General features: G+C 34.7%; 1 long non-coding RNA gene across 1 annotated transcript; it reads left to right on the forward strand.

Moving 5' to 3' along the window:
- Positions 1–15,320: 15,320 nt before the first annotated feature.
- LOC129491943 (uncharacterized) lies at positions 15,321–19,445 on the forward strand. The gene is made up of 3 exons (XR_008660670.1): positions 15,321–15,414; positions 16,257–16,342; positions 19,286–19,445. It is a non-coding gene; the product is annotated as an uncharacterized lncRNA (long non-coding RNA).
- Positions 19,446–20,401: the final 956 nt, after the last annotated feature.

Genomic DNA, 20,401 nt, shown 5'->3' on the forward strand with positions numbered 1-20,401 from the left:
AAATACAAAAAATTAGCCGGGCGCAGTGGTGGGCGCCTGTAGTCCCAGCTACTCGGGAGGCTGAGGCAGGAGAATGGCGTGAACCTGGGAGGCGGAGCTTGCAGTGAGCCGAGATCGCGCCACTGCACTCCAGCCTGGGCGACAGAGCGAGACTCTGTCTCAAAAAAAAAAAAAAAAAAAAAAAAAAAAAAAAAAAAAGAAAGTAGCAAATTCTGAAACTTGTAGAAGTTGTTGAACTTGTAGAAGCAGAGAGTAGAATGGTGGTTGCAAAGGGTTGGAGGCTGGGGAAAATGGGGACATGTTGGTTAAAGGGCATAAACGTTCAGTTATAAGGTGAGTAAGTTCTAAGGATCTAATACAGGATGGTGACTATAGTTAGTAATACTGTATTGTTTATTTGAAATTTGCTGAGACAGAATCGTGTCATCACCACACACACATGCACAAAATGATAACTATGTGTGGTAATACACGTGGTAATATTTTCTCATTGTATACATATATCAAATTACCACATTGTACCCCTTGAATATACACTTTTTTTGGTCAACTGTGCTTCAATGAAGCTGAAATAAATAAAATATATGCTTGCTGGGTGTTGAGCTCCTCCCTGCATCCAAAGTCTGTTGAAATCTTAACCGTTGAACCTGAGAATGTGAAATTATTTGGAAATAGGGTCACTGCAGATGTTTCTAGTTAAGGTGAGGTCATCCTGTAGGAGAGGACGCCCTTAATCTGATAGGACTGTGTCTTTAAGAAGAGCTGAAACACAGGAAGACATGCAAGGAGAACCTATGTGGTGAGAAAGGCAGTGTTTAAAGGAAAGTGTCTACAAGCCAAAGTATTCCAAGGATTGCTGGCAACACAAGAAACTAGGGAAAGGTTTGGAAGGAGTCTCCTCTAGAGGATTTGGAGGGAGCATGCCCCAGCTGACAAACTGATGTTATACATTTAGCCTCCAGAATTGTGAGAGAATAAATGTCTTTTGTTTCAGGCTAACTGGTTTGTAGGCCTTTCTTACAGCAGCCCTAGGAAATTGATACAATGTTTTTAAGTGGCTTATTTGAATTAAAAATTAATAATGAATAATAGCCATTTTAAAATAAGGGCTAAAATAGCAGGTTCATTCTCAAATACCAGCCTTTAAAAAATAATTATAATAATGCATACGTCATTTATGCTGCTATAATAAAATGGATGAAACTGGGTAGTTTATAAATAATAGAAAATCATTTCTCACAGTTGTGGAGGCTGGAACGTCCAAGGTCTGATGTCTGGTGTGGGCTGCTCCCTGCTTTCAAGATGGTGCCCTGTTGTTGCATCCTGCATCGTGGATAAATGTTGTGTCCTTGCCTAGGAGAAAGGATGGAAGGGGAAAAGGAGATGAACATTGTGTCCTCACATCGTGGAAGAGCAAAGGAGAACAAATGCACTCCTTTAAAACCTTTTATTCCGGTTCTAATCCTATCCATGAGTGCCCGGCCCTTGTGACTTAATCAACTCCTAAAGGCCCTACCTCTTAAGGTGTTACATTGGCCTCTTACGTTTTAACTATAAATTTTGGAAAACACATTCAGCCCATAGCATTCCATTCCTGGCCTCAAAAATTCATGTCCTTCTCACATGGAAAATATATTTGTTCCACCCCAATAGCCCCATAAATGTTAACTTGCTCCAGCATCTAAACGCCTAAGAGTCTTATCTAAATTAGATCAGAGTGAGACTAAAATTTCTCTCCAGCTGTGAGCCTGTGAAGTCAAACAAGTTATGTGCTTCCAAAATATAATGAGGGAACAAGTGTAGCACAGATATCTTCATTCCAAAATGCGAGAAATAGGCAAGAAGAAAGAAGCAACAGGTCCCTAGCAATTCCAAAACCCAGCAAAGCAAACAGCATTAAATCTTGATGCTTGAGAATAATTTAATTTGACTCCTATTTTCTGGAAACAGTATCCTATCTTCTGGAAACACTGGGGTGGAGATTTTGACACTCAGGCTTCAGGCAATCCTACTCCTGTGGCTTTGCCAGGTGTAGCCCACACTGCAGTGTTTACGGGGTGGGGTCCAGTTTCTGTGGCTTTGAGGCTGGAGTTGCACATCGGTGGCTCTACAGTTCTGGGGCCTCGGGAGTGACTCAGTGCTCATGACTCAGTGCTCATGACTCTGCCAGACATTGCACCAGTGAAGACTCTCTGTGGTTAACCTGACCCCATTACTATACTAGGTATTGCCCCAGCGGGGATTCTCTGTGGTATCTCCAACCCTCTGGCAGTTCTCTGCCTGGGCCTCGAGGCACTCTGAAGTATCCTTTATCATGGAGGTGGAGGCAGCCATGTCTTCACAGCTCCTGCACTCTGTTCCCCTGCAGAGTTAGCACCACTGGGAGCTGCCAAGGTTTACCACTCATGCCCTCTAGGGCAGTGGCTCAAGCCACAGCTGGGCCCACTTGAGCCACAACTGCTGTGGTCAAGGATTAGTGAATTAAAATGCAGGAAGCAGAGACTTGAGGTGGTCATGGGCAGTGAGACCCAAGATCCAACAAGCACCTTGGGACCCTCCCTTGAAACTCCTCTACGCTCATGGCCCTGGCACCCTGGAACTCTGATGGGAGTGGGAACCTCAAAGATCTCTGAAATGCTTTGGGGATCATTTTTCCTTTGTCTTGATGAATACTATTTGGCTTCTTTATCTCCATACTAAGGTTATTTTCAAATCCAGATGTTAGCTTGGCCACACCCTTGGTATTCTCTTCGAGACACACTTTTATTCTTCACAATGGTAAAGAATTATTCAAATCTTTAAGTATTGCTTCTTTTTTATTATAAATTCTATCTTTAATTTGTTTCTCCTCTCACACTTTACTATAAGCAGTCAAGAGGAACTATGAACACCCTAAATATTTTGCTTAGAGATTTCTTCCACCAAATATCCTGGTTTATCACTCTTAAATTCTGCCTTCCACAAAGTACAGTCTCCAACTTAAGATGGTTTGACTTACATGATTTTTTTGACTTTATAATGATAGAAAAGTGATATTCATTCCATATAAACTGTATTTCAAGTGCCCATAAAGTTTTGTTTTTCACTTTTAGTATATTATTCAATAAATTACATTAGCTACTCAGTACTTTATTATAAAACAGGATTTGTGTTAGATGATTTTGCCCACCTGTTGGCAAATGTAAGTGTACTGATCATGTTTAAAGTAGGCGAGGCTAAGCTATGATGTTTGTTACTTTAGGTGTATTAAATGCATTTTTAACTTAATGATATATTTAACTTATGATTGGATATTTGAGACATAACCCCATTGTAAGTCAGGGAGTATCCGTACTTGGACATGGAAACAATTCAGCCAAGTTTTTTGGCACTTTGTAATGAGGTTGGTCTTTCCTCTAGTTTCCAATATGATATTCCTCACTTTAGTCTGAGGTCACATCAGAATTACCTGTACTGTCCATATTTCAACCAGCATTCTGATCATGAGCATGCCAGATAATCTCTAGGAAGTCTGAGGCTCTCTCTGTAGCTCTCCTATTCTGAGCCCTCACCACAGTCTCCCTTAATGATCCATTTATGGCAATCTCGACTCTTTCTAGCATGCACTTCAAAATTGTTCCTGCCTCTACCCATTACCACAATCCAGCTGCTTACACATTTTTAGGTATCTGTTATAGCAACACCTGACTTCTTGGTACCAATGTTCTGTATTAGTCCATTTGTCCTGTTACAAAAAAATACTTGAGACTGTGGAGTTTATAAGTAATAGAAAATTATTTTTCACAGGAAGTCCAAAATCAAGGTGCTGGCAGCTTCAGTGTCTGGGAGGGCGGCTCTCTGCTTCCAAGATGGCGCTATGTTTCAGCAGCCCCCCATGCTATGTCCTCACATGGTGAAAAAAAATGGAAGGGCAAGGGGGAGGTATGCTGTGCCCTCACAAAATTTGTAGGGGTCACTACATTATTACCTCACATGACAGAAGAGCAGAAGACTTTATAAGGGTCCTAATCCCAGTCATTTTCTACCCTCAGGACTCTTAAAGACAGATCCCACCTCTTGATACTGTTAGACTGGCCCTAAGCCTTCGCACCTAAATTTAGGGAGATGCCCTCAGTCCATAACAGCATGTAATTTGAATGCATGTATAAAATTCCTTTAATATCGAATGGTAGTTTAACTTTGGCACCAAATAATCACCACATAGTTTTTACAATTGCATAACTACAGTGACAGACACCCAAGTAATACCCAGTGTTCCTAATATTTAATCTATGTCATGTATTATAACAAAAGTTTTGTACAGTTACACTAAAACAAAGGATTCCTACTGCAATTGTTATACAAATGAATCCTATTCGCTAATTTTATGATGCATCATCTAAATCGTGGAGATAATTTTATTGCCCCAAAGCTTGACTACAATATTCTAAAATGTTTTGCTTTTTGAAATTACAGGGTTTAATAAAAGTGGATTAGCAAAATTAATAAACTAATTGACTTAATGTTTTGTATTCCTCAGAATAAATTTAAAACTAACAGCTTATTTAACAATGGAAATAATTTGAAACAACATCCTCTGTGTATAGTAGAGAAAAGGAAATACACAGCTGTATGCAAATGCAAGAAAAAATAGACTTCTTTGAATAAGCGGTTCAGTCAAAGTAAGGATAAATATTACACCAGGCCAAGGCAGTACACATGTATATTGTCATATTTATAGATAAAAATGAATACTGATATGATGAAAGATATAACATAAATATAGAATGCATTGCATTGTTTTGGTGATTATTATAGTAGGCACCATTATTTACTATTCTATTCCAAGCTTGACTTTGTATCATTTCTGCTATTATTTCCCATCTTTCAGAAATACTGTAACATACCAGTTAAGCCAATCTTGTCACTATTAAAATAACTTCAAAACTAATGGAAACGTAAAGGTTAAAAAGGGAAACAGGTTGCTTGCATGTGATTACCACCTTTCACTTAGCCTATTGAATCCAATGTGTTTTGCAAGGTCTCTGAAAAGGTGATCATTTCTCTTTAACACTGTACTTAGAACAATAAATAATGCATAGCATGCTTTAAAAATAAAAATTGCTTAAACAAGAGGAAATAAATTGTTCTTTTCTCATTAATTTAGCAAACTGTGAATGAGTCCCTTACTCTTATTAAGCAATGCGAGTTTAAAAATAGACATCTTTATCACTGCCAATTCAGTCAGATTCAACTCAATACAAGGCAGTTCAATCAAGTCAGCATTTATTAAGCAGGCAACCACATTTATCTATTTATTGTTAGAGAACAAATTATTCATTGTCCTCGCAATTATTCTGTGCTTTATGTTAAGGGTAAGCTGGACATACAGAAAACACTAGAGACACAAAGTGAAGGGATGTATGTGATAGATTCTGTTTATAAACGTTACAAGATTGTAGTGGAGGAAAAATTATTGACATTGAACCAAGAAAAATCTTGGTAGAAATTTGAATTTTGAACTGTAACTTTAAGAAACTGTATGGATTGAATTGAAATAAGTATCTGTCATCTGGAGACAGATTATAATATATACTTTTAAGTTACCTAACAGTTTAGCCATTAATATGTCTATCTCTAATTCATCTATAGGCAATATAGCCATTTAAATGGGTAGACATGAGATATCACATAGTAAAATCAGGTATTAATTTGCTGACTAAAACTAGATAGATAATAGATACATAGATAGGAAGATAGATAGCTTACAGATAAAGCTCAAAGGAAAGAAAATCCTTTGACTCTTTAAGTTTATTAGAGTTTATTTGAGAAATTAAAAATGAAGCAAAAGGCAAAGAAAACAAAGCAGAAACAAAACAAAAATGATGTGCAAATCGGGCAGCGCTTAGAACCAAAACAAGTTCAGAGAATTTCAGCTAACAACGTAATCTGACCTCATTTATAGAAAACAGAAGCGAGGTGTTAAGACAGCTTAGTTCGTTACAGCTTAATTGGTTAACTGGTTACAGAGACTCCTACATTTAACTAAACCCCAGCTACAGTGATTAAACTCTGTATTGGTTTGGCCTGTTGGGCCCAGTGCAGGAGCCCAGTCCAAAATAATGGCCTCCTAAAAATTGTATTTACTAGATAGATGATAGATAGATAGAGAGATGATAGATGATAGATAGATGATAGATAGATGATAGATAGATAGATAGATAGATAGATGATAGATAGATAGATAGATAGATGTAGAACCAATTTCCTCATTTTCCATTTAAAGCTTATGTGTAATATAAAAGTGATTTTAATGTGAGCATATTATTTAAAAACTACGTAAATTCAGAAAGTGTTCTGAAGAGCTGTTGAAAAATTACTATGTAAAAAGTACCGTGCTGGACCAAATGAGTCTAAATATGGTTTGTGCAAACATTCTCTACAAGAAAAGAAGTTTTCTGCTTTTTGTCATTTGACTATTTGCAGACCTGGTTTAACCCTTCCCCTGAAACCAATGCTGGCTAAAATGCCTTAAGTTTTCTTGAATACGTTCATAATCTGACAAAGAAAAAAAGAATACTCTGCCAAAAACAAAGTGACAAGAAATTGCAGCGAAATAAGTCAAGTGTTGAAACATGCCTTTCCTAGAGGGTGTTTACAACACAGTGGAAATTGAAGCTTTGGATTTTAAGACATGAAGCGCTCTGAAATGAGGAGACAAACCTGGACCCATTCTAAGTGAGAAGCTTAATAGAGTCTCCTAAGTGTGAAAGCTCAGTGTAATAGTAAACGAGAAGTAAATACACCTACCCAGAGAGGAGTAGGAGGAGGAAGAAGGGAAAAAAGGAGAAGGAGAAGGATAAGGAGGAAGAGGAGGAAGGAAGAGGGAGGAGGAGGAAGGAGGGAGGAGGAGGAAGAGGAGGGAGGGAGAGGAAAAAGGAGGAGGAGGAGGAGGAGGAGATTCAGTGCAGTTAAGACACTTGTATCATATCTGAAAGCAATCCAGCTCTCTTATGTGATTGATGAATGAATTAAGTGAATTTTAAACAGATCATTAATTTAATTTAAAATAAATATGACTTTATAGTGAGCCAAGGACCCTGAAAAAATGCATTATATATCCTCTCTTTTAACTAAATAACTCCATTTAACTAACTAAATAATAGTTAAACTCCATTTTAACTAAATATTACTCACACTTCCAAGGAAAGTGAGAGACTCATGGTTAAAAAACTTACAAAATATACAAAAAGGAAGCCACAATATGTAATTACCAATAAAAACAACAGAAAACAAAATCATATTTACTAAGCTTTTGTAGATGACAATCATTACAAGAGAAAATATTTTTCTACCACAGATTTATATGAGCTATATTATAATTGATTTGATAAAAGAATAGTTTAAATGCTTATATAAATTATGCTCTCAAAAAATAAAATTAACTTAGATGTTTTCCAAGTTTATGTGACATTGGTAGTCTTTCATAAATAGACATAATAAGTGGTTTAATTAAAATAGAAAAGGCAGACATGCAACTTTTATGTTTGTTAGGTTTTTAAGATCATAAAAGTATGAGTTTGATCAAGGAACAACTATGCATATCGCAGAACAATACAGTGTTTATTGCTTCATGTGTATCAGACACAACAGTAAAACAAAATATCCATGTATTTAACTTATTTACCTAGTATACTGTGTTATAAAAATGGTTAAACAGGAAAGTAAACTTTTAAAAGCCATTCCTAAATTATTTCTCACCCCTACTGACTGGTCACTTAGCCAAACTTGCAGACAAAGAAAGGAAGAATTTGTGATTCCCAGGACAACCAAGTTTTGTTTCTTTTGACATAGCAGCCAAGATAGTGTGGGTGGGGGTGGGAGGGTTCTGGATTGATAGCGTTTTGATTACAGTAACTAAAATCAAGCATTTTGTCGGTTTATGAGGATTAACTTCATCTAATCTCTCATGAAATCTTCCTAACATAATTGTTAAAAATGAGTAAATCAAATGAGATAAAATGGGATAAAATCTATAAATAAGTTTTTTAATAATAATGTTTTATAATATGTTTACTTAAAATTATTTCCAAATATCTTTGGTAATTACTTCGTTAGAGTTTTGCTAAACCAAATTAAATAATGGATAGTCACTGCATATCTAGCTTATTTCCAAATAAAATATAATGCTAAATTTTAATTACTAACATAGGTTTAAACATATGTATTTTGGATTATTATTACAGCAAAGCAAAAAAAAATTTGAGTTTGTTAGTAAATATGTCCTGTTCAACATTTTAAAAGTTCTGTAAAAATCTATGTTTTTAGAAATTACAAAATAGGTATTCATAAAATGTTTTGGTACATAATTATAATGGATTATATCCTAGCTTTTTTATGGGAAATTAGAATTACTAAGAGTTAAACATATAATTAACCTATGTAATTAAAACTGCTAAAAATAAGGGACACAATTCTATATGCAATATGTACAAAAAAGGTTGGATCTTGGTAAGGAAGGTTATATTTGGTTGGTGCAAAAGTATTGTGATTTTTGCCATTAAAAGTAATTGCAAAAACTGCAATTACTTTTGCACCAAGCTCATAATAGGAATATAAGAATGTGTTTTATTCTATTGAAAAAATAATTTTGTCCTATTCCAAGTGCAGTGCCTGTTGAAACATAATTGTGTGAGCTCAAGGAATGTTTTGAAACAGATTTTACAACAATAACCTCCACAACATAGTGTCAGGCCCATTCCCAGAATGGCAACTAAGATTACCAATCTCAAATTTATAAACATTTTTCCCTTGATTATTTTCTATAAATTATATAGTTAGGCTTTTCATATTCATGTCTGTGATCCATTTTGAGTTAATTTTTGTGAAAATACTAATGTCGGTGTCTAGAACCTTCTGTTCTAGTGTGTGTGTGTGTGTGTGTGTGTGTGTTTGTGTATGCCTACATGTTCTGCCATCATTTATTAGAAAGGCTGTACTTTCTTCATTTAATATCTTTGCTTCTTAGGAAAAAAAAACCTGTTGGCCATATTTTTATAAGTCTGTTTTTTGGCTCTATAATCTGCTTTGTTAATCCATTTGCCTGTTTTTTCACCAATACCATCCTGTCCTGATTATTGTAGCTTTATGGTGATTCTTGAAATTGGTCAGCCATCAGCTTTCTGAATTTGTTCTTCTTCAGTACGTTGCTGGCTACTCTGGATCTTACATATTTCCTTATAAGTTAGTCTCAGTCCATTGTCCATTGATATTCAGAATGTACCTTACTTTTTTTTTTTTTTTTTGAGACGGAGTCTTGCTCTATTGCCCAGGCTGGAGTGCAGTGGTGCGATCTCAGCTCGCTGCAGCCTCTGACTCCCAAGTTCAAACAATTACCCCTGCCTCAGCCTCCCGAGTAGCCGAGATTACAGGCACCTGCCACCACGCCCGGCTGTTTTGTATTTTTTAGTAGAGATAGGGTTTTGCCCTGTTGGCCAGGTTGATCTTGAACTCCTAACCTCAGGTGATCTGCCTGCCTCGGTCTCCCAAAGTGCTGGGATTACAGGTGCAAGCCACCATGCTCGGCCAACCTACTGAATTTTTAATTGGCAGAGTTGAGTCTATAGACCAAGTTGGAAATAATGAACATCTTAAAAATGTTGCTTCTTTATGCAGAAAACCAATTGAAAAATACAAAAGTAAGTTCTTTCCTATCAGTAATTGATTAAAATGAAAATGGATTAAACTTCCCAATAATTTAAACTGATTTGGAAAATGAGTATTATGACAAAGCAAACCAGGAACCAACTGTATGCTATTTATAAGTGAATAACTCTAGATATGAGGACACATATAAGTTGAAAGTGAAAGGATGGGAAAAGATATTTCATGCAAGTAGTAATAAAAAGAGAATGCACATTTAAATTATATTTTTACAATTTAAATTTAAATTTTAAAGTGTGTAAAAATGCACTTTAAATACATTTTTAAAGTATATTTATATTTCATTTATAATATGAATGAACCTCCTAGTAAGTTCTTGATACAAACAGTGACAGAATTTAAGGCATAGTAGCTCTAAACTAATAGCTGAAGACTTCAAAAACACTACTTTCCATTAAGAATAAAGCAATCAGACATAAGATTAATAAATACATAGAAAATTTACACAAAAACATATATCAATTGGACTTCAGACATATACAGAACCCTCCATGTATGGAGACACAACAGAAATCTTAATCAATTCTTAAGAAGTTCAAATTATACAAAGTATTGTTTCCAATCACAATGGAATGAAATGAGTGCTACCGTGGTGACTGGCTGGTTTTCCTGAGTAGTGCCATATTAGAATCTCAGTGTTCCTTCATGCTTGTAGTACATGGGACACTCAGTAATGACTGACGCCAGGTCAACTCTGGTGAGTGAACATCCACATTGTTGAACCCATGCACAACTTCTAACCATGCCACATGGCCATATTTTTCATATGGCAAGAATGGGCTGGTTAGGGAAGTAGGCTTAATAACATCCCCCAAACTAATCTACAGTGTAATTATTAATTACAACTGAAATTACTACTGAATGAGCATTTTCACAAGTCATAGACCTATATTTACTCTATATTCATGCCAAGGTTAATACATGACACTTCTTTACCAGACCTTCTTATCACTAATTTTTCAACTGCATATTTTCCAAATCTCTGACCACCCAGCCAAACAGTTTTTCATTGGCCAAAATCAATATAGATCTATTTCCTATACATCTTGTTTTGCAGGAAAAGAAAAAAAACAGGTCCACTGCTAGACGTTCTGACCATTGGGATGATTTCCCTTCAGCACCATCATTCGGGGCCACTGTAATCTGAATTATAATGTTGAAGATGTCCATTTGGGGTATATGATAATGGAGAAATGTTTCAAATCCAGATAGAAATATTTTGTTCTATAATGAGCTGTTGATTGAAAACTTTCTTTGAGGCAAGAAACGTACGTATTATAAAAGACAATATGATTGAGATGCAACATCTTGTGATTTTGAACTACTTTCATGTGCAAATTACTTGTACCTTTAGAAACTGCTTTAGTCCAATATTGTATGTAACATTTTACTTTAGCATGAAGAGCTATTCTGCACATCCAATTTTATGACTTAGTAGATTAGATTACATCAAATTCATGATATAAAACTCAGCTTAAATGACAACTTGAATACCATGCTCAGTTAGCCAATGTTAAAGATTTATGCATGTCAGCTCATTCTGACTACTGACTTGGGACTCATTCTCATTATGGTTACTACGACCACCAAGTCCTTGGCAGATCAGATATATCCTGCCACTTGACCTCCACTACACATCCCAATATCCACATTAAACTCTGAAAGCTCTGTTTTTATGGCAGCATTTTAGTGTTACCTCTAGCCTTACAGTAAATTATCTGCACAGATCACTTTAAGGACATCAGCATTGTCTTCCTCAACATATCTCCCAAAGCCTTGATGAAAAGAATCTCTCCTGGACATTTCCAGAGTAGATGGTGGGTGAGTGAGCAGATCTTATGTAATAAATTTACTTCTATATTCGATATCCTTAAAGTTTTCAATATCTTCCTCTACCAGTGAATACTTATCCTCTCAACTTCCTGCTAAGTAGAACACCTTAGAGTACATATTTATGTAAACCAGTTGAGGGCAATGGTAAAGCAGCTTCCATCCTCTCAAGCTAAGACATTAAATCCTAACTCAATTGATACATATATGTGATCCAATATTATATCACTTCCATCCTTGTATAACATCTGTAAGATCCAATTCCCTACATATTTCCAGGTCTCAATGAATACACATTGGCAAATTTTAATTATTTTGATGTGTTTTCTCCATTCTCATTAGTTATATTTTGTACCAAGAAGTTGCAGAGAGTAATAGGTTGATAAATGAGAGTTCATCGTGATATTGTGGAGAATCAGCAGCCACCTGCAAAATAAACACCTCAAGAGAAATCATTGCAGGTTTGTCAAGATAGAAGGGCAGTATATTTAACGGGAGGAAAAGCTATTGTTGAGGGCAAGGGGGTGTGGTGGAGTGTTCAGGGTCTTAGCTTCATTGAAGTCTGCTCAGATGACCTGATCCCAGTTTTCAGATCAGTGTCATAACTTCACATAAGAAATTATGTGCATTAAATACCCAGTACTGTGCATTAGATTGGAATGTAATTCAGCAACCCACAGAATTAGACTGGGTTTTGTTTTTCAGAATGATTCTGTGACAACAGGATGTAATATTTATTTTGGAGCTATTTAAAAAGTTTCATAGTATCTTACCCAGACGTTCCTTTCAAATTTAAATTCGAATTTAAATTTAAATTCCTGAGTTCATTATTCCTTTTTACCAAGTTCTACATTACTCTTTGAAGCAACCAACAATCCAGAGAGTTTTTATACTTTTTATTTCTACTAAAATGTACTGTGACAGCTAGGAAGTCACCCAAACCTTGCATCCCGTAAGCATGTGAGTGATTATTAAGGGCTACATTCAGAACGGTTCAGCATTCATTTCTTCTGCATAGTATCAGTTAAATGAGTTACAGGACAACCACAATTGAAGTTGGGAAGAAACACACTCCAACTGTTGATAGAAGGAGCTGAAAAGTTACCAAGCAAAGAAGCTTGGCTATCAGGAGGGGATAAATCATGTCTTTTTTTTTTTTTTCAAATAACCTAACACAATAAGAAAATTAATTGACCTAACAGCGAATAGTTGTGTTTGTCCCATTTATCATTCTATTGACTCTACTCACTGTAACTAGATATTAACATTCCTCAGGGTACATAATAGATCATATTTGTTTTTAGACACCTGACCTCTAGCATAGTTCTTAGGATATGGCCATTAACAATTTCTTCAATGAGTAATTTATTGAATAATGATATTTTTTCTATTCTTATTAGGAAAACTAAGTCTAACATGGAAAAAAATTAGATATTCAGTCAAAGACACTCATAGCCCTTTTAAAATGACTAAATCAGATTTTTACTGTGTGCAACAAGTTATCTTATGTTAGAAAATTATTATTTAGTCCTGTTTTTAAAAAGCTGTGTCTGATAGTGACAGCTAGAAATGCACAAACTTTGTCAAACAATTCCTGCTTCGGTCTACCTACAGGTACAAAGCATGACCCCAACTTTGAATACACACCTAAAATATAAAACATCTGCTTGTCTATTTTCATGATTTAAGAGCTCAACATTTTGAAAATCAGATTACTCAATGCTTGGAGAGCCACAAATAAATATAAGCTTACTTAGTATAGAAAAGAATGTTCTTTCCTAAATTCTTCCACATGAAACATTCTATTCTAAAATAAGATCCTCAAGAAATTAAAAGTAGCAGGTTAATTAATATTTTTATTAATTATTTGAGGTTAATTAATTTTTTATTAATTAATAAAACTTGAGGTTAATTAATATTTTAATGATTAGTTTTAAATAATTCTGAGGGAGGAGGCCAGCGGACTTGTTTTCTGGTTATGTCTCCATGACTGAAGCAGCATCTGATGGAAATAGGATGCAGTGAAGAAGCCTCACCAGTAGGTGGTGACAAAAGCAACCTCAATTTGCCCTCACTGCTCATTAGCATAAAGGTACAGTGCCATGGCCACTTGCCTTATACTGCACAGAAGTTATCTTGTATGGTTATGGAATTTCCCGCCCCTTTTCCAGAAAGTTCTGAATAACCCGCCTCTCAATGAGCATATAATTAAAAGCAGATATAAATACAGCTGCCAACAACCCCATAGACTGCTGACTCTGGCCACACTGCCTTTGGGTTAGCCTTGCTCCTCAAGGAGCAGTACTGATTTAATAGAAGTTGCTTTCTGTCACATCAGCTGGCCCTTGCATTCTTTCCTGGGTGAAGACGGGGACCTTCCTACCTGCATCAGTTCCAAGTTCTCACCTAAAATAGCAGCAAATAAACTGCTTAAGATGAAATTGGCAGGCCGCAGTGGCTCACGCCTGTGATCCCAGCACTTTGGGAGGCTGAGGCAGGCGGATCACGAGGTCAGGAGATCGAGACCGTCTTGGTTAACATGGTGAAACCCCGTCTCTACTAAAAATACAAAAAATTAGCCAGGCGTGGTGGCGGGCGCCTGTAGTTACCCAGCTACTCAGGAGGCTGAGGCAGGAGAATGGCGTGAACCCGGGAGGCGGAGTTTGCAGTGAGCCGAGACCGTACCACTGCACTCCAGCCTGGGCGACAGAGCAAGACTCCGTCTCAAAAAAAAAAAAAAAAAAAAGATGAAATTATTGTTACAATTACATATATGCACAAAAACAAGTACATTGTGTATATGTGTGTATGTGTGTTATCCATATTCATACGGGGTACTTCATGGAAGAAAAAAATAAGCAATTTTTTTGAAACCAGATCTGAATGAGTTGGCACTTTAGACTTTGAGCATTTTGAATATTTAGTCCAAGTTACTCTTTAGTTAGCAAACTGTAAATGCCAGTCTGTAAAGTTAAAACACAAAATACAAGTGGTTCCAACCTGAGAAAAAATATAATTTTAGAAATGTGGGTATATAATTTCAAGTCTAAGTATAATTGAGTTATTTGAAAAGCTGAGCTAATGCTGTCACCGTGCATCCTGTACAGACTACAGAACCGTGAGTTAATTAAACCTCTTTTCTTTATAAATTACCCAGTCTCAGGTATTTCTTTATAGCAATGCAAAGACAGACTAACACAATTGTACACACTCTTATTTGAAAACGAAAAGGCAAAGATTAATTGTTCAAAACCAATGGGAATGATAAACACTATAAATAAACTTATTTTAACAAATGCCACATATAAGGGCCATTCAATTTTTTTTTTAAAAAAATAAGTTTTACTTGGGAGGCTGAAGTGGGTGAGGTCAGGAGTTTGAGACCAGCCTGGCCAACATGGCCAAACCTCGTTTCTACTAAAAATACAAAAACTGGCCAGGTGTAGTGGTGCGTGCCTGTAGCCCCAGTTTTCAGGAGGCTGAGGCAGGAGAATTGCTTGAACCTGGTGGGGCAGAGGTTGCAGTGAGCTGACATCGCGCCAATGCGCTGCAGCCTCAGGAACAAAGTGAGACGGTGTCAAAAAAAAAAGAAAAATTACTAAACAGAAAACTTTGCTAAAGGACCTTCTCTGATACTGAATTATCTGTGAAGGTAATAGTGTTTACAATGTGAACTAAGTCTTCTGCAGTCACCTGTGACACCAACAATGATCCATGGAGACTTTGAGCAGATTCTCTACTATGTAATTAGCTGGGAAAATGACAGAGGATAAGTTTCAAATGTCATATTTTACCTTTATTTGCACTGAGAAAAATTCATTGAAATCCACCTGTATAGCAGCTTCGTGAATTCCTATACTTAAAATAAAATTGGAAGCAAAGGTAACATCAAGAAGCTTGTTTTATTACTGGAATGTTGATGTTTATTACAATAATTGGCTTAGTCTTCTTAAAACCAGTTAACAATAGGCACAATGGTTCTGTTATATGAATATGCATTTAATGTTTTGGCTTCATTTATTTTTCTAAATTTTCCATATTTATTATAAGCACAATATCTCTACTATACTCATGTATAAAATGGCAAATAATTAAAAACAGATTCTTAAATATATTTATATAAAATGTTGTATATTTAAGAGAGTCATTCCTAAGTTAATTTCTATGTATGAACTATTGGAAGGTAACTGATAAATTAATAAGCATTAACAAAATTGAGTCAAATGTTTCCTATTAATAGTAACTTGATTTAAAACAAACATGCTTAGATTTCATGTTTTTGAAATATTCAAATATTAGTACCATAGTGGGTGATAACAAAATTGCTCCTCTGAAGATGTGAAGGAATCATAAATATTATGATTTGTGTAAATGCTAGAATGGAGATGTGAGAGAAAATCGCCAGTAATTCAATATTGAGATGAATACATGAAGTCCAAATAAGTTATCAATAGCCATATACAGGGAGAAATATCATGTGTTTAACGGATTATATTTGAAAGCTAGATTGAGCCCAGTATACTCAGTTAAGTCTCTTAAACTGCTTTATCTTCAAACAGGATAATATATACTCTGCAGGACTGGGTAGATTAAAAAAATACTGAGCGAAGCCACTAAGTGCTACAACGTGGGCTTCCATCCAATGGTTTTGGTATTTGTGTAGTATGTGCTCCATGTTGGAATGTGTCTGCATTAACACTTGTCATCCTTTGTAATTCTTACAGTTCTTCCCCCAGATTACAAGGAATGGAGGCTGGGAAACTACATTTCTGAGACTCCTTCATCATCAGGATGCCAGATAATATTTTAAGTAAGGAAAATAAAATTAACTTTTCTGGGGCGAGACAACAGACTAATGTGCAAAGGCTTTCCTGTTTTAAAGAAGCAGTTTCTTACACTATGCTTTTTATTCATGTTAAATGAAATTCTATTAGAATAAGAATTGTATCATGAGTTTTTAAATAAAATATTTAATGATTTTTCACATCTCTCTATCTGACTGTTAGAGGGTCAGAAGAGAGAGTATCATTCTGCTTGTATAAGAAAGGACTGGACGCATTTCCTTCATATGTTAAGTTCTCAGTAAATGGTAATTGGCTTACAGTAAGTTACAACAGCATTGCAGAAACTAAATAAAATCATATCACCTTTTCTTGGAGTAAATTCTGTCTATGAAATGTAAATGCTCCATATGCATAAATCCTGGGTTAAAGTGCTTTAAGAATATGCAATTCTTCTTTAAGTTCTGCATTGCCATAAAATCTGCCTGGAAATTACAGTAAGAATGGCTTTCATTACCACAATGACATTGAAGGGTTAAATCTTTCTTTCTCTCTGTGTGTGATTAAAATATAATATTGATTTAATAAGGAAATAAACTTATTTGATTAAAGTATAAAAATGGATTATGAATAATCTTATTTTAATTATATATGATGAACAAAATCCCTCAGAAAAATATTTCCCTAAATATTACCCTGGGTATTATTGCTTAATTTAATTAATTCTTTTATATAGTATGGAGATAATTTTATTATCATATACATTTATTATGATTTATATTAAATTTATATGCTCTCTTTAGTAAGGGATGTTATGAAATTCCAGATATATTTACCATCAAACACTGATTGTAATATTTGGGTTAAAAATGCCACAGAGATTACTGAATAAACTTAATAATTAAATGCTATGCTTAGGATTTGGAATCAAGGAAAAGGTAAATAATTTTTTTGTTTTATTAACACTTAAAGGAATCTTGTTTTATGTCAGAAGAAAAGTAACTAATTTTAATATTCATGGATATATACTTGATATGTTTGCATTAACAATATGGAAATATATGTTTTTTAAATAACAAGTTTTGATTTTAAGAATGTAATGATTATTGGAAATAGTTTTGGAGATAGTATTTATGTTGTCGTTATATGTTGTACTTTTTTTCATTTGAGTTTGTTATCAATACAGGTAGTTATAAGTTTAAACATTGTTTTTGACCCATTTATAAATCTACTACCCATTAGTTCTTTATACAGTGAACTGAAAACTTGGTTTTCGTATTTTGCCTGAGGTATGGTAATATATCCAATGAGGGGTGCTTATGGCTACAAGTTTCAGTTCCCAAATGACAAGCTGGGTTCCCTTGAGCTGTTTACCAGCGAGAAAAATGTGTTTATTAATGCAGTTGTTAACAGGCAAACTTAAAATATGTTAGCCTTAACATTTATCTTTGGGGCTTTACATAAACAAAAATATATAAATAAAAGTGGTGTTCATTTTTGTAAGTGGACATGAAGTGCAATCTTCTATATAATGCTTTTAGCACAAGACAGTAAAAAACTGTGTTTTCAGTAGAATATGATTCATAAACATTAATTGAAAATATACACTTCTATCTCAGATATGTAGGTAAAAATATTCTGGACTATACTGTAAACCACATTTAGTGAACACAAAATTCAACCCTGATCATAAGCCAGTATATGTCAGAACTGCCTGGAGTTCTTTACCTCAGCAGATAATTACATGTACCTTTGTAAAAATTTTAATCCTGTGCATTGACCACATCCTGAACCACCACCATATGCTAAATTTGATATTATACCCAGCACAAATATGTAAGAAAGAATATAAGACACGGATCGAACCCTCCTGGTAATCAAAATCCTTAAAAATAGTTGCCCTATCAAATGAAAGTTGTTAGTTCTGATAAGATAATTTTGCCCTATCCAATTAAAAAGACAATACAAGAGTGTGAGTCTGAGTATTAAAAATTGTACCAAATAAAATATTTGTTTCTATCTACATGTTAGATCTTAATAATGAATTCGTAACTTGATCACTACCTTTTCATGTTCAGACAACTTGATGTTATAGAGTCACAGTAAAGATTTCAATTAAACATTCTTTTAAGTAATTTTTCTATGTGAATTTATACAGATGATTGATTAAAAATAGATTTATAGAAACCTGACAGTCACTTCCCTCAGGCTCTTCACAGATCCACACTGTTTTTCCTATAAATGAAAACTTAAATATGATCCAGCTGAAAGTTTTTATTTTTATTAACTTTAAATTTGTACTACAGAAAGATCACAGATGTTTTGATACTGCTTACTTTTTTATTAGATGATTATAAAATGGACATTATAAAATATTGATATGTATTTAAAAATGATTGCTGATATTTTAAAAAATCACCATCGCAATAGGTTTTTATTGCTGCTACAGTCAAAATGTGGACTTTGATTGACATTTTCCAGGAAGAGAATTCTGAGAATAATAATTGGATATCTGTAACATTGTTCTTTAAGAACGGTTAGCTCTGTTGCATTTTCTTGGTTTGACATTTTGCAAAATCCTACTGTCTTCATTTGCAAGGTAGAATGGAAAGTTTATGGAGACTTGGGCAACTTTTCTATGAAATCTGCCAATTAAATAAACAATTGAGATTGGAATAAGTGTGGCTTTTAATACGTTAGACAGAAAAAAAGAAGAAAACAATCCAAAAGCGTGAGCAGTTCTTTATCAGCTCCTAGAAAGCAACTTACTCTTGGGAGTTGGAATTTCTTTTGTTTTATCTCTGTAATAAGGCTTTCGTTTGAATTATATTTTATTTATAATAAAACTTCCTCGTATGGTTGTGTGATGTTATGAAATGTTAAATATAAATATGGCTAATACGTTAACAGTGTGTTCAACACCAACAGTGTCAATTTCACATAATTTTTCTTCTATGATATATTTCTTTTAGATTCAATTTAAAATCGAAGCCCAAGAAACATGTGTTGTGTGTACAATTTATGCTAAACTTTATGTTGAATTCTGAAGACAAAACGATAAATATGACAAGACTCCTGCTCTCAAAGCATCTCACTTCTAGTTGGGAGGAAGAAAGTTGGCAGTAAATACACTAGATGGTAAGTACGAAGCGCCTCACACAGGGAGAAACATTGTGCTATAATTGAGAAAATATGGGATGTTTAATTATATTATAATAATAACATTACTTTATTATATGAACAATGTTTCAAAGTATTTGCTTTCTGAGGTAACAATTTTTGTTGCAGTGTAATTCAAAGCAAAAAAAATGGGTGAGTGATAAAAACGCAGGTAAATACAATGTAGTCTCAAATATTTGATCATTGCTTACTCATAATCAACACAATTCTCCATTTCCATGATAGTATCTTATTAAAAGAGAATGGATGAAGTCAACATAAAGTGTTTTAATGTATTTAGACTACAAATTACTACAGGTTCATTTCCCTAAATGATACATTTTTAGACTCAGAATAACAGGTAAGTGCAAAAAATAATCCACTTATTTTATTCAGTGGGGTGTGAAATGGAGTAAACTTGATCAGTTCTCAATATGGATACCAGAAGACCTTTGCTCACTAATTTCTTCCTCATCGTAATTCAGAGTGTGTGGTGTCAGCCTGCTTCAGATCTTCTACAGGCTAAATAAACATTATGAGGACATTGTAGAACTTTTACCTGTAGTGGATGGAGGAGGGCATAAAAAAAAGGGACACCTTTTCTTTGAAAGGAAATTAAATAATGCATGAGAAGGGCTAATGATTTTGCTGAGTACCAGCACAATACTTCCCAAGAGATTCCACCATATTAGAAATCCTTTGATGGCATTCTATGCCCCTGTCTACTAGCCTGGTGAGGGACAAATGTAAGAGAATGAAAATTCTACATGTAATATCCAGCAAAACCTGTGTTATGTTGGTCCAACAGGCTTTCGTTTAAGGTAAAAATAGCTATTTGTTTTCAAATATGACTTTTAAAATGAATCTAAGAATTGTATAAATTCAACCAATTTTTTTTAAGTGGAGGCTTTGGCTGGGTGCAGTGGCTC

Source organism: Symphalangus syndactylus, chromosome 1, assembly GCF_028878055.3.
Source record: "Symphalangus syndactylus isolate Jambi chromosome 1, NHGRI_mSymSyn1-v2.1_pri, whole genome shotgun sequence".
In the NCBI taxonomy this organism is placed as follows: Eukaryota; Metazoa; Chordata; class Mammalia; order Primates; family Hylobatidae; genus Symphalangus; species Symphalangus syndactylus.